A 12,542-nucleotide genomic window follows, 5' to 3' on the forward strand; every position below is an offset into this window, starting at 1 on the left:
TATCCATCCATTCTCCTCTTCCTCAAAAGATTACATGTCCGTCCCTATTATCCACAGCTCATCCCTCGACTGTGTTCTCTCATCCCCATTTCCTCCCTCTCACTCTAGCACACTGCCCAACAATTTCATTTTCATTATTTTCGACCTTCTCCTTTAAGTCTTTCCTTTTTTGCCTCCCCTCTGTACAATCCAGAGGGTTTGAGGATTTTTTCTTTTTTTTAGCAGAAAATCCACCTCGGTCACCATAAAGGGCTTGCAATGTAAACAAATTTGGAATTAAAATCATAATAAACATGCTCCATATCTAATGAGGGAATCTGGAATATTAAATCATTGCCCTTGAACATGTTGCTATTTCATTCACACCGGCGCAACTTGAGAAACTACACTGTATAAATGTACACATATTCCACCACCCATCTTTTTAAGAGGGAAACGGGATTATTTTCTCTGCAGAATCCAATGAAAGTGACAGTATTAGATATTTACTCAGAATAAGTAAAAATTCAAATTCTACAGAATATATAAAATATAAAATGCGCTCAACGTCACTTCATAGAAAAGTTGTCATAATCTTTGAATATCTGTCCCTGCTGTTCAAAATAAAGTAAAATCATCTAATCAATGCTAGATCACCAATCGACCACGCTAATATGTTAAGTCAACTTTCAAGTCTTTAAACTACCTCCAAACTACAGCAGTAACTGGCATTAATCAAAATAATTAATTGCCAAATTATTTTAAAAAATCAAAAGTGTAGTAATTGATGTTTAGAGAATTCACAAAAATTATGCTGCACTCCATATATCTCTAAACAAAGATTATTTTAACAGCACACTCTTTATATTAAGCTACACACAAAGAAATGAGGAACTTGAGAAGATTATACTTGTCCTACATATGATATTTTCATAGGGTCTCACTGGTTCTAGTAAATTATTGTATATAAATAAGTGCATTGGTCGAAAAATAAACAAACAAAAAACTACTGCTCCTTAAAAGGCAAGCGTCTGGAAAACTTATTCTATAATCTCTGCTCCAATTCTTCCCCTCCTACTCACAGCCTGAATCTGCAATTTGGCTTCTGAACCTATTTCTTTACTATAACTCCCAAGAACACTAATAATATTTGTTGTTGTTTAGTCACTAAATCATGTCCGACTCTTTGCCACTGATCCACCTGGGAAGCTCTACTAATAAAACTGTGTGTGTGGATGTGTGTGTTCAGTCGCTCAGTTGGGTTCAACTCTTTGCGACCCCATGGACTGTAGCCTGCCAGGCTCCTCTGTCCATGGGAGTTCCCAGGCAAGAATACTAGCATGGGGTGCCATTTCCTTCCCCAGGGGATCTTCTTGACCCAGGGATCGAACCCACAACTCCCACATTGGCAGGCAGATTCTTTACCACGGAGCCCCCTCTGTGGTAATAATGTCAGGAAACTTGGGGCATACACAGACCATTGAATTCATCATACAGGTGGAGAACCAATTTCAGCAATTTTTTAATGTTTCATTATAAAACAATAAAAATATACTAAAATACAAACACTTATAAGCTTCTCAACATTATTTCATGGTATTACTTGCAATCTTTCTCAATTTATCTATAGCCTACGTGGTGATGGCTGGCCTTCAGGAAAATCAGGGTCTGTATCTGTGGTAGATATGGTGGGTCAGTATGACTTCCTGTACTGCAGAGACTAGAAAGCTAAAAACTACATTTCCCAGCCTCTCGTGCAGTTAGGGTTGTGGCTGTGATTTAAATTCCATCAATCAGATGCACTCTGGAAATTTGGAGGACAAAAGAGAATGGAGGTGGCAGTTAGTTTGCTTCTACTAGTAAGCACTGTCATGGAGATGCCCAGGTTTTCTATAGCAGCACTTGCTGCAGTCCTGGTATCCAGTCACAGGTTTCACAGGTATCAGGAAGGACACACAGTATCCATTCTGTCACACAGGTCGTGTGCGTGACAGCAGCAGCACGAGCCAGCAGCAGTGACAACCGTTTACTTGTTGCCGGCTGTTTCCTAACAGTGACAGATTTCTGATCATGGCACAGGTGACAAGGTTCTAAAGACTAGCAGCTAAAAGTTACAATTTCCTAATTTTTCAGGCACCTTCCTGATCCTAAAAGAGGTGGTAACCCCCTTCATGGCCCCAATGCAATGTGGCTTTTGAATATTGTTTTTCAAAGTTTAAGGGCTTCCCAGATGGTGCCCATGGTAAAGAACCTACTTGCCAATGCAGGAGACGTAAGAGATATGGGTTCAATCCCTGGGTTAGGAAGATCCCCTGGAGAAGGAAATGGCAACCCACTCCACTATTCTTGCTGGAGAGTCCCATGGACAGAGGAGCCTGGCGGGCTACAGTCCTTAGGGTCGCAAAGAGTCAGGACACAACTAAAGCGACTGAGCACTTAAAAGTTTTACTAAAGTCTGTTCCTTCAGTCTTTCCAACAATTCTATGTAAGTCACTTAAAATCTTTTATTAAATCTCTTTCTGCTTACACTAGCTAGAGTTGATTCTGTAACCTAATCCTGACTAGCTTCTTTTCTTATCCTTTCTACCTTTTCTAACAAATCTAAAAATCCCATTTCATATTACTGGTCATCAGAGCTTGGTAAATCTTTCAGCTATTAATAGATGTGACTATCTGGATCAAACATGGACTCAGAAATTATAAAGTAATATCTCACTGACAACGACTTTTGTGTTCCATTAGACAGTGAGTTGAACAGCACAGCACACCCAAAAGGTGAAAGTGTCAACTTGAAAAGGGAGGATAGATCCTGACTCTCTGCATGGTTGTTACTATCTGCTTTCAGAGAACACTTCTGCATTTCCTATTGTAGCATTTAGATGTGGTTTTTAAACAGTATGTACTAACACAAAAATAGAAATATATATCAGTGGAACAGGACAGAAAACCCAGAAATAAGCCCATGCACCTACCGCCAATTAATCTCTGACAAAGGAGGCAAGACTACCCAATGTTGGAAAGACAGTCTCTTCAACAAATGGTGCTGGGAAAACTGGACAGCCAAATGTAAAAAAGTAAAATTAAATCATTCCTTATCTCTATACAGTTCAGAGACTCAGTCGTGTCCGACTCCTTGCGACCCCATGAATCGCAGCATGCCAGGCCTCCCTGTCCATCACCAACTCCTGGAGTTCACTCAAGCTCACATCCATCGAATCAGTGATGCCATCCAGCCATCTCATCCTCGGTCATCCCCTTCTCCTCCTGCCCCCAATCCCTCCCAGCATCAGAGTCTTTTCCAATGAGTCAATTCTTCGCATGAGGTGGCCAAAGTACTGGAGTTTCAGCTTTAGCATCATTCCTTCCAAAGAATACCAGGGCTGATCTCCTTTAGAATGGACCAGTTGGATTTCTTTGCAGTCCAAGGGACTCTCAACAGTCCTCTCCGACACCACAGTTCAAAAGCATCAATTCTTCAGCGCTCAGCCTTCTTCACAGTCCAACTCTCACATCCATACACGACTACTGGAAAAACCATAGCCCTGACTAGACGGACCTTTGTTGGCAAAGTAATGTCTCTGCTTTTGAATATGCTATCTAGGTTGGTCATAACTTTCCTTCCAAGGAGTAAGCGTCTTTTAATTTCATGGCTGCAGTCACCATCTGCAGTGATTCTGGAGCCCCCAAAAATAAAGTCTGACAGTTTCCACTGTTTTCCCATCTATTTCCCATGAAGTGATGGGACTAGAACAAAAATAAGCTCAAAATGGATTAAAGACCTACACAGACACTATAAAACTTCTTGAGAAAAACATAGGCAGAACACTCTCTGACATAAATCACAGCAATATCTTTTTCAATCCATCTCCCAGAATAATGGAAATAAAAACAAAAATAAACAAATGGGACCTACTTAAGCTCAAAAGCTTTTGCACAGCAAAGGCAACAATAAACAAAGTGAAAAGACATCCCACAGACTGGGAGAAATATGTGCAAAAGATGTGATTGATAAGGAATTAGTCTCCAAAATTTACAAATAGCTTATGATGCTTAACAGTATCAAAACAAACAGCCCACTTAAAAACGGGCCAAAAACCTGAAGACACATTTCGCCAAAGAGGACATACAAACGGACAATAGGCACATGAAAAGCTGCTCAATGTTGCTAGTTATTAGAGAAATGCAAATCAAATATTTGCATTTGATTTGTGCAAATTGGTGTGAGGTATTACCTCACACCAGTCAGAATGGCTATCAGCAAAAAATCCACAAATAATAAATGCTGGAGAGGGTGCGGAGAGAAGGAAACCCTCCTACACTGTTGGTGGGAATGTAAATGACTACAGCCACTGTGGAGAACAGTATGAGAGGGGTTCCCTAAAAAAACAAAAATAGAGCTACCATATGACCATACGCAATCCCACTCCTGGGCATATATCCAGACAAAAGCATGATCCGAAAGGATACATGCATCCCAATGTTCATTCCATCACTGTTTACAACAGTCAAGACATGGAAGCAACCTAAACGTCTATCAACAGAGGACTGGATAAAGAAGATGTGGTACACATATACAGTGGAATATTACTCAGCCATTAAAAAGAATGAAAAATGCCATTTGCAGCAACGTGGATGGACCCAGACAGTGTCATACTGAGTGAAGTCAGTCAGAAAGAAAAGGGAAAATATCGTATGACATCCCTTATATTTGGAATATAAAAAGAAATGATACAAATGAACTTATTTACAAAACAGAAAGAGACTCACAGACTTAGAAAATGAACTTATGGTTGCCTGGGGAGAAGGGATAGCTGGGAGGTTTGAGAAGGTCATGTACACACTGCTATGTTCAAAATGGGGAACCAACAAGGACCTATTTTATAGCACATGGAACTATACTCAATATTATGTGCCAGCATGGATGGGAGGGGGGGTTCAGGGTAGAATGGATACATGTATATGTATGTCTGAGCCCCTTTGCTGTTCACCTAAAACTACCACAACATTGTTAATCAGCTATATCCTAATACAAAATAAAAACTTCGAAGACAAATGTGATTTTTAAAACATACTTGATAATACAATATCATGTCTCCATGAATTTGGAACTCTCCAGTTCTCAATATCTGAACCATGTGCACTATTTTGTGTACCTCCATCTTATCCTTAAATTTACACATCCTATTTTAACTCTATTAAGAGTAAAGTGTTCAAGACATTCAATAAATTGCTAAGATACAACACTTGAGCAAGATGGCTGAAGTAATGGAAATAATTTTTACTTGCATTTGAATGAAAGTAGGAGATGTTTTTAGCTTAGTCTTCATTTTAAAAATTTTGTGCATATACAAAGGTAGGAACTTGTCCTATAAAGGCAGATGTATTATTGGCCCCACAGCAAACAGTACAGATCTGATTACATTTAGAAGTGTTGCTATTTCCTTCAACAAGGAATCAATTAACAGGAGGCCTATTACTGACAAACAACTGTTCCTCTATGAAGAAAGGAGCCTGGCCTTCAAGCACAACATCTTTTACTCTGTAACAAGACCATTTCTTGTTGAATTCATAACTGGTACTCTTTAAGAGGGCTTCCCTGGTGGCTCAGTGGTAAAGAACTGGTCTGCTAATGCAGGAGATGACAGTTTGATCCCTGGTCAGGCAGATTCCCTGGAGAAGAAAATGGTTACCCACTCCAGTATTCCTGCTTGGGAAATTCCATGGACAGAAGGAGTTTTGTGGGCTACATTCAGTCCATGGGGTCACAAAAGAGTAGGACATGCTTAGCAACTAAACAATAGCTCTTTAAGAGCTTTTCTAGTCTACATGCCTTACAACGTAATTGTTAACCAAATTAAAACAAAAAAACAAACCTTCTCTCTTAAAGCAAGGGTTTTAAAGATGAACTAATTCTCCACTGGGCATTTAAAACTTCTTCTCCCTCACAGATGGGCTGCAAGTATGCCAAGAACACCTTCACGTGACAGACACATCCCTGGTTTTGTCCAACCATAAAATGAAATAGCCGCCTGTCCATTCATGTGATAGTAATTGTTTCCCTGCATCACTGAAATCTTATAACATCAAATACAGAGTATATAATAAAATGGTATATTTAGCTTGGATCCCATCCTTCAGACTCTTGCTAGTTCCTTTTTTTAAATATGTTACATACCACTCCTGCTCAAGCCTTCAGTGGTTCCACACTACCTACCACTGCCCGCCTTGCAGGATAAAATCTAAAATTTCTTAATCTGGCATAAAAATGCTTCATGATCTGGCACTATCTACTTACTATTTAATCATAGCCCCACAAGTTATGCTCCAGCAGTACTGCACTTTTAGTTCCTTGAAAACACTGTATTCTCTCATGCCTCTGAACGTTTACAATGCTATTTTCACCGCATGGGATGCTCTCACCTGATCTTTTTCCCCACAAAGCTCTGCTTAAGGCATCTCTGTACAATCTTCCCTCAACTCCTACGTAGTCATGTCACCTTTTCCTCTCTTTCCTACTGCAATGTATCTGTACTTCGACTATAAGGATCATATTATATTGCACCAGTTCTGTTTAATTTAACATATTTATTAAGTCCCTACAGGATGCCAGGCACCTTTCTAAATACTGGGAATATAACAATAAATAAAAAATATAGGTCTCTGCCCACATGGAACCACTGTACAATTTAGACAGTGGAAATAAACATCATAAACTCTTAACCAAGTATATAATATTTATTGCCATGGAAGAAAATAAGGTGAAGAGACTTAGGGAGTGCCACGCCCAGAGGGGAGAGAGAGGGAGGACAGCAATGCTATTTTATACAGGGAATCGAGGAACGACTTTATATGGAGATACTCGAGATATCTGAAAGAGGTCAATGAGGGAATGAGTCATGCAGATACCTAGGGAAAGACACAAGCAGAAACAATATATGCAAAGGCCCTGACAGAGGATAATTTGGCATAATGAAGGAACAGCAAGGAGGCCAGTATGGCTGTAAAACAATAAACAAGGTAGGAAGGAGGAAACAGTAAGAGATGAGATAGGAGTGGGGAAGGAAGCAGGTTGAATAGGGTCTTGTGGCCAATGGAAAGTCTTAGGCTTTCTTGAATGAGATGGGAAGTTATTGAAGGATTATGGGCAGAAGAATGGCATGATCTAACTTTGTTCTAAAGGATCAGCAGAAGGAAAAGGGTGGAAGCCGGAAGCTGGACAGGAGGCTACTGTAATAATTTCAATTACAGTTAACTTAGACCAGACAGGCAGTCTTGGCATGCAAAGAAGTGGCCAACTGGTCATATAATTTGAAGATAAAGCCAACAAGATTACTGATATTTGGGATGTGGGTGGGTGTAAGAGGAAAGGGGGTCAAGGATCACTTCTTACAGAGTTTCAGCCAGAGCAGCTGGATGAAGAGAGATCCCACTTCCAGAGCAAAGAGCTCCTTGTTGAGAAAGAGAGGATACTAAGTCTGAGATGCCTTTAAATATCCAAGTGCAGATGTGTAGCAGGCAAGGAAGTGCTGGCTAGAGATAGAACTTGAGAATCATTAGCAAGCACATAGTATTTCTCAAACCATAAGACTACCCACGATTATAAGAACAGTAAATACGGAAAAAAGAGAAGAGATTTGACGACTGAGCCTCAGAGATCTCCATCATTTTGCGTTAGTAGAGTCAAGAAGGAACCAGCAAATGAGACTGCTGTATGTCTCTTTGCTGAATATAAACTGACCAAACCAATTTTTAGCACCATGCTTAGCTTATAACAGATAATGAAATATCTACTAATGTGTATGTTTATAACTTTAGCATGAGCAAAGAAGAGGTTCTAACACCACATCACAAATTATGAAAGTGCAAATAAACTTTTTTTATGTTTGCTATAAGCTGATCCATGTCAGTTGCTCCAAAGGTTTAAAAAGAAAATGTCTCCTGTATAGTTACCGAAAGCACTAAATTTCAAAATCTCCACAGTGCTAAAACAGAGACATCATATTGAAAATAAACAAAACACTCCTGAGATACACACATTCATTTACTGAGTGCCTACTAAGATAGTAAGGATACATGAGTGCGAAAAACACACAAAAACCGTGTCCACACTGAGCTAATAAGATGGACAGATAAAAAATAAATAAAATGGTATGTTAGTATTAAGAAGGAACAGGTACCACATGAAATGGCAGAGGGAAGGGTGCCAAGGAAGGCTCCACCCACAAGGTAACTTCTGCATAAATATCTGAAGAAAAAGGGAAGCCAAGTAAGCATTTTATAGAACACAGCTTTTAGTCATTGGCAAAAAGTAAACAATTTAAACCAAGAAGATAAACACTACTGGAAATCAAAACTGATAACCTAGATTAACAGAAATAGAAAGATGCCCAACTCTATGTGTACAAGATCAGTGATTCTATACAAAGGTCAAAGGGTATAAATACAGATCCTACCATATAATTTTACCTAGAACTAGAATTCCAAGTATCAAGGTACTGGGAGAGATTCCAGTGTATATGCTTCTGGGCATGAATGCAAGTATGCACATATGTGTTTATGTGTGTTTTGCAGGGACTATGTGCACCATTTATATCTATAGGTCTGTATGTGTGTTTCTGTGTCCTAGAGGGAGACATTACTGGGATAAGAAAGAAGACAAATATTTCTCAAGCAGTTGCATGCTCCGAGACAATACTAAACATTTTCTAAAATATCCCATTTGGTTGGTACAACAACCTTTGACATAAGCATTACTCTTAAATTGGAAAAAAAATCATAGTTACACTGACAGTACAGTGAATTGACAAAAATCAAATTCCAAAGCCTAGTCTTTCCATTGCTATTCATGTCTTTCTGAACAGAGAAGTGCCTAGAGGAACAGACAGCTAATCCTTTCTGAAACTATCCTAAGAGATCCTGTAGGATCTCCCATCTATTGCAAAGAATACCTTAAGCACAGAAATAAAAGAGGTTCAGAATGCGAATAACTCCCAAGAGAAACTGCAAAGGGCCTTATCTGCAGTGGGAGGAAAGCTGAATCATAATAATAGTTTCCATTTATCAAATACTTACGTTACACACACACACACACAGATGATGTTTTTTAGGGACTTCACATGTACGTCACTTAATCTTCATAATAATGTCTTCCAAGTAATTTTTTTTTAATAGAGAAATTGGGGACAGAGGGATAACACTGGAGGGGTAAGGCGTAACAGGAACAAGCTCAGGAGGTGGAAATAGGAGGAGCACCTTCAAGAAGAAAGCAGTTAACAGTACAAACTGATTCAAGCAGAGAGATGAAAGGGGAGTAGAAAGGACGCAGCTGTAAAAGGAAGGTGGCACTGCACGGAGCCTGTGATGTCAAGCCAAGGAGTTCTAATCTCATTCAGCAAGCAACAGCGTCACTGCAAGTTTCTGTGCGATCAAATCCATGCTTCAGGAAAATCACTGACAGTTACAGGGCCTAAATTAAGGTAACAAAGGGGCAATGGAGGAAAAAGAAATATGGAAGAGATACTACAGAGGGAAAATCCAGAATCTGCCCAGATTCAGGATATGATGTTCTAATAACTGGAGTATCAACCTAAACAGAGGATTAGAACTTTAGATGGGGGGAAGATATAAAAATATGCAAACATCATTTATGTACTCAACCAAAAAATGGAGTGAAGGAATCAAATGTACACTTGAAAACATAAATTTCGGTATACACAAGCTTAGAATAAAACACTATTATACCATCTAGTTATAGATACAATTTTTTTTCTTTTTGGCCACACCATGCAGGATATGAGATCTTAGTTCCCCAACCAGGAATCAAACCTGTGCCTCCTGCAGTGGAAGCACAGAGTCCTAATCATTGGACTGCAGGGATGTCTCAAGACAATCCTATGTAATGTTAACATACAAGGTCTTTCAATTTTCATATAAAGTTTAATTTTAACTTTACCAGTAAGACAAAAGTTGAAAATAATTCTGAAAACATCTACAGTACTGGCATAGTACAGCAGATTAAATTCATTTTGGAGACAGGAGTTTCAGTGTTAATTTTGTGCTTAATACTCTGCATGTCCTAGTCTCAACCTCCTGTGTAAAAGAAGTCATTATAACGCTTCAAGGGCTACTGTGGCCATCAGCAGAGGTAAGTGAAGTGAAGTGAAAGTCGCTAAGTCGTGTCCAACTCCTTGTGACCCCATGGACTATACAGTCCATGGAATTCTCCAGGCCAGAATACTGAAATGGGAAGCCATTCCTTTCTCCAGGGGATCTTCCCAACCCAGGGATTGATCCCAGGCCTCCTGCACTGCAGGTGGATTCTTTACCAGCTAAGCCACCGGGGAAGCCCAGCTCAGGTAAAGCACTTACCATAAGGCCTAGAACAAAATAAACACTCAGTAAACAGTAACTAGCAGTGCCCTTCCCTGGTTACAGATTCCTAAGAAATAGCATCTGTACACAATTCCCTTCACTCAAGCTATTAGGTCTGACCAAAGATTACCTGTAATTTAACAACTGGACACACCAGAGGAGCTCATTTTTTTAATGAAACTTTTATTTCAGAAATAATACATTTCTACTGGAAGAAACTGATGCAAAAACACCTGGCCTTTCTGTATCTCAGGTTCCAAATCTCTAAAATGAGATGCCTGAACTCTTTCAGATGGAGGGGGAGGGCAAAAATTGGGGGTCAGCCAGCCAGAGATTTGTTTGGCTTGCACAGTGTTAGGAAAAATGTAGCCAACATCTAGAACTGGAAGAGTTAACAATAAATAAATCCACATTTCTGGTTTCTCTTTAACAATCAGAGTCCTGGCAATGAGGTTCTGAATGGAAACTGTAGACAGATACTCTTGAAATCCTAACAATCCCCACCTGGCTTTCCTTCACTATGCCTGGTGGTCTCTGTAGACTGGAGTTTGCAACTCCTTAACTAGTTAATCTTCTAAGTTCCCCTAACTTTAAGATCCTGAAAAGTTGTAAAAAGAGCACATGGCAACACTGATTTCAAATGTTTTTAGATATTGCTACCCTTGACCAGTTTAGCCTGATAAACACTATAAGAACTAGATATACATTTATATTAATTGTTCATCAAGAAAACTATGAACATAAACTTTACCAATTATTACTTCTACTCATGTTACAGCCAGCACTTAACTGAGCAAAATGTGCCAGGCAGTATGCCAAGTCATCCAATCTTTTCATAACCATTCTGTAAGATCAGAAAAACTACTACCTCCAATTTATACAAAAGGAAGCTGAAGCTCAGAGAGGTTAGATGATTATTAGAAAAGCAGCAGAAAATTCATGCTTTCAACATGCTACATTTTCATTTACCATTCAACCAATTTCTATGTACTTAATCTAATAAATATTTTCTACAGAATAAAGAAATCTGAGACAAGAGCTCTCTCATTCATTTCTCTTTACAGCTTTCCAAGGAGAACAGAAGAGAAAAACTGCCAAAAAAGACCTTTCGAATGAATGGTTTCACAGTCACCCTCTTCAGAGTATGTCAGACTGCCCCAGGTGTACAGTAACCAACAAGGAGGTGGGGTGCCCAAGAACTGTTGCTGTTGTTTCGTTGCTAAGCCACGTCCAACTCTTGCAACCCCATGGACTGTAGCCTGCCAGGCCCCTCTGTCCATGGGATTCTCTAGGCAAGAACACTGGATGGATTGCCATTTCCTTCTCCAGGGGATATTCCCGACCTTGGGATTGAACCCAAGTCTCCTGCATTGGCAGGTGGATTTTTTACGACTGAGCCACCTTGGAAGCTCACCTAAGAACTACTGAAGAGAGACAAATATTACATAGCTATTACTTCCCTCATCTTTAGTTGTCACTTTAAAAGCACGACTGAAGAGATAGACATTTATACTTGTGATATTATTCACACAGAGAATGAGTCACAAATAGGCATATGGAGACTGCTGGAATATCTAGTATGCAGGGCTTTCCAGTGTATAAAATTAACATGATCAGAGAACTGGATTGTCAAGCAGCTTTTCTCACTCTCAGTAAATGAAAAATTACTTAAAAAAAAAAAAGTCATCTGAGATTCTATAATCCGATTCGACTGGCAACCTTAAAAAATCAACACATTACATAATTATTATCAGAAATCTGATTCGACCTAAGAATGGCCATTATGATATTAACCTGGGACCTGGAAGTTAAATAAATAGAGAATAATAAAGTGTCACGAACACTGCACTCCTGCTCCATCATGGAAATAAGGTACTGTGCAATTACTAGGAAAATACAAACAAGGTAACAGCACTGAGCAAGCACTTGAGTGGGCAAAAGACTCCCAGAATCCAGCACAGTTCAGGTGGTGAGCCAAGAACTGCTTGGTGGTTTTAATACCTGAACAATTCTTGACAAGGCAGAAAGCCAAGGTTAAAGCATGAATTCCATGGCAACTCCTCAAAATGTCCTAGTAGGCAAGATGCAGCTCTTCAGTGTGAAAATCTACAGAATGTAATTAGAGTGTTTTACACAAGTCATGTGCATAATAATTATCATACAGTTATCTATATTGCTATCATATTAATCAC

General features: G+C 39.3%; 1 protein-coding gene across 5 annotated transcripts in view; it reads right to left on the reverse strand.

The window, feature by feature from the left end:
- RASA2 (RAS p21 protein activator 2) overlaps positions 1 to 12,542 on the reverse strand; it is a 124,674-nt gene that overhangs the window by 99,839 nt on the left and 12,293 nt on the right. The window contains exon 2 of one of the 5 annotated variants that reach the window (XM_060395186.1): positions 12,352 to 12,456. The exons of the other annotated variants lie outside the window; for them this stretch is intronic. The gene's annotated coding sequence lies outside the window, so the exon portion shown is untranslated. The remainder of the gene's footprint in view (positions 1 to 12,351; positions 12,457 to 12,542) is intronic. 5 annotated transcript variants of the gene reach the window in all.

Source organism: Ovis aries, chromosome 1 (assembly GCF_016772045.2).
Source record: "Ovis aries strain OAR_USU_Benz2616 breed Rambouillet chromosome 1, ARS-UI_Ramb_v3.0, whole genome shotgun sequence".
Taxonomy (NCBI): domain Eukaryota; kingdom Metazoa; phylum Chordata; class Mammalia; order Artiodactyla; family Bovidae; genus Ovis; species Ovis aries.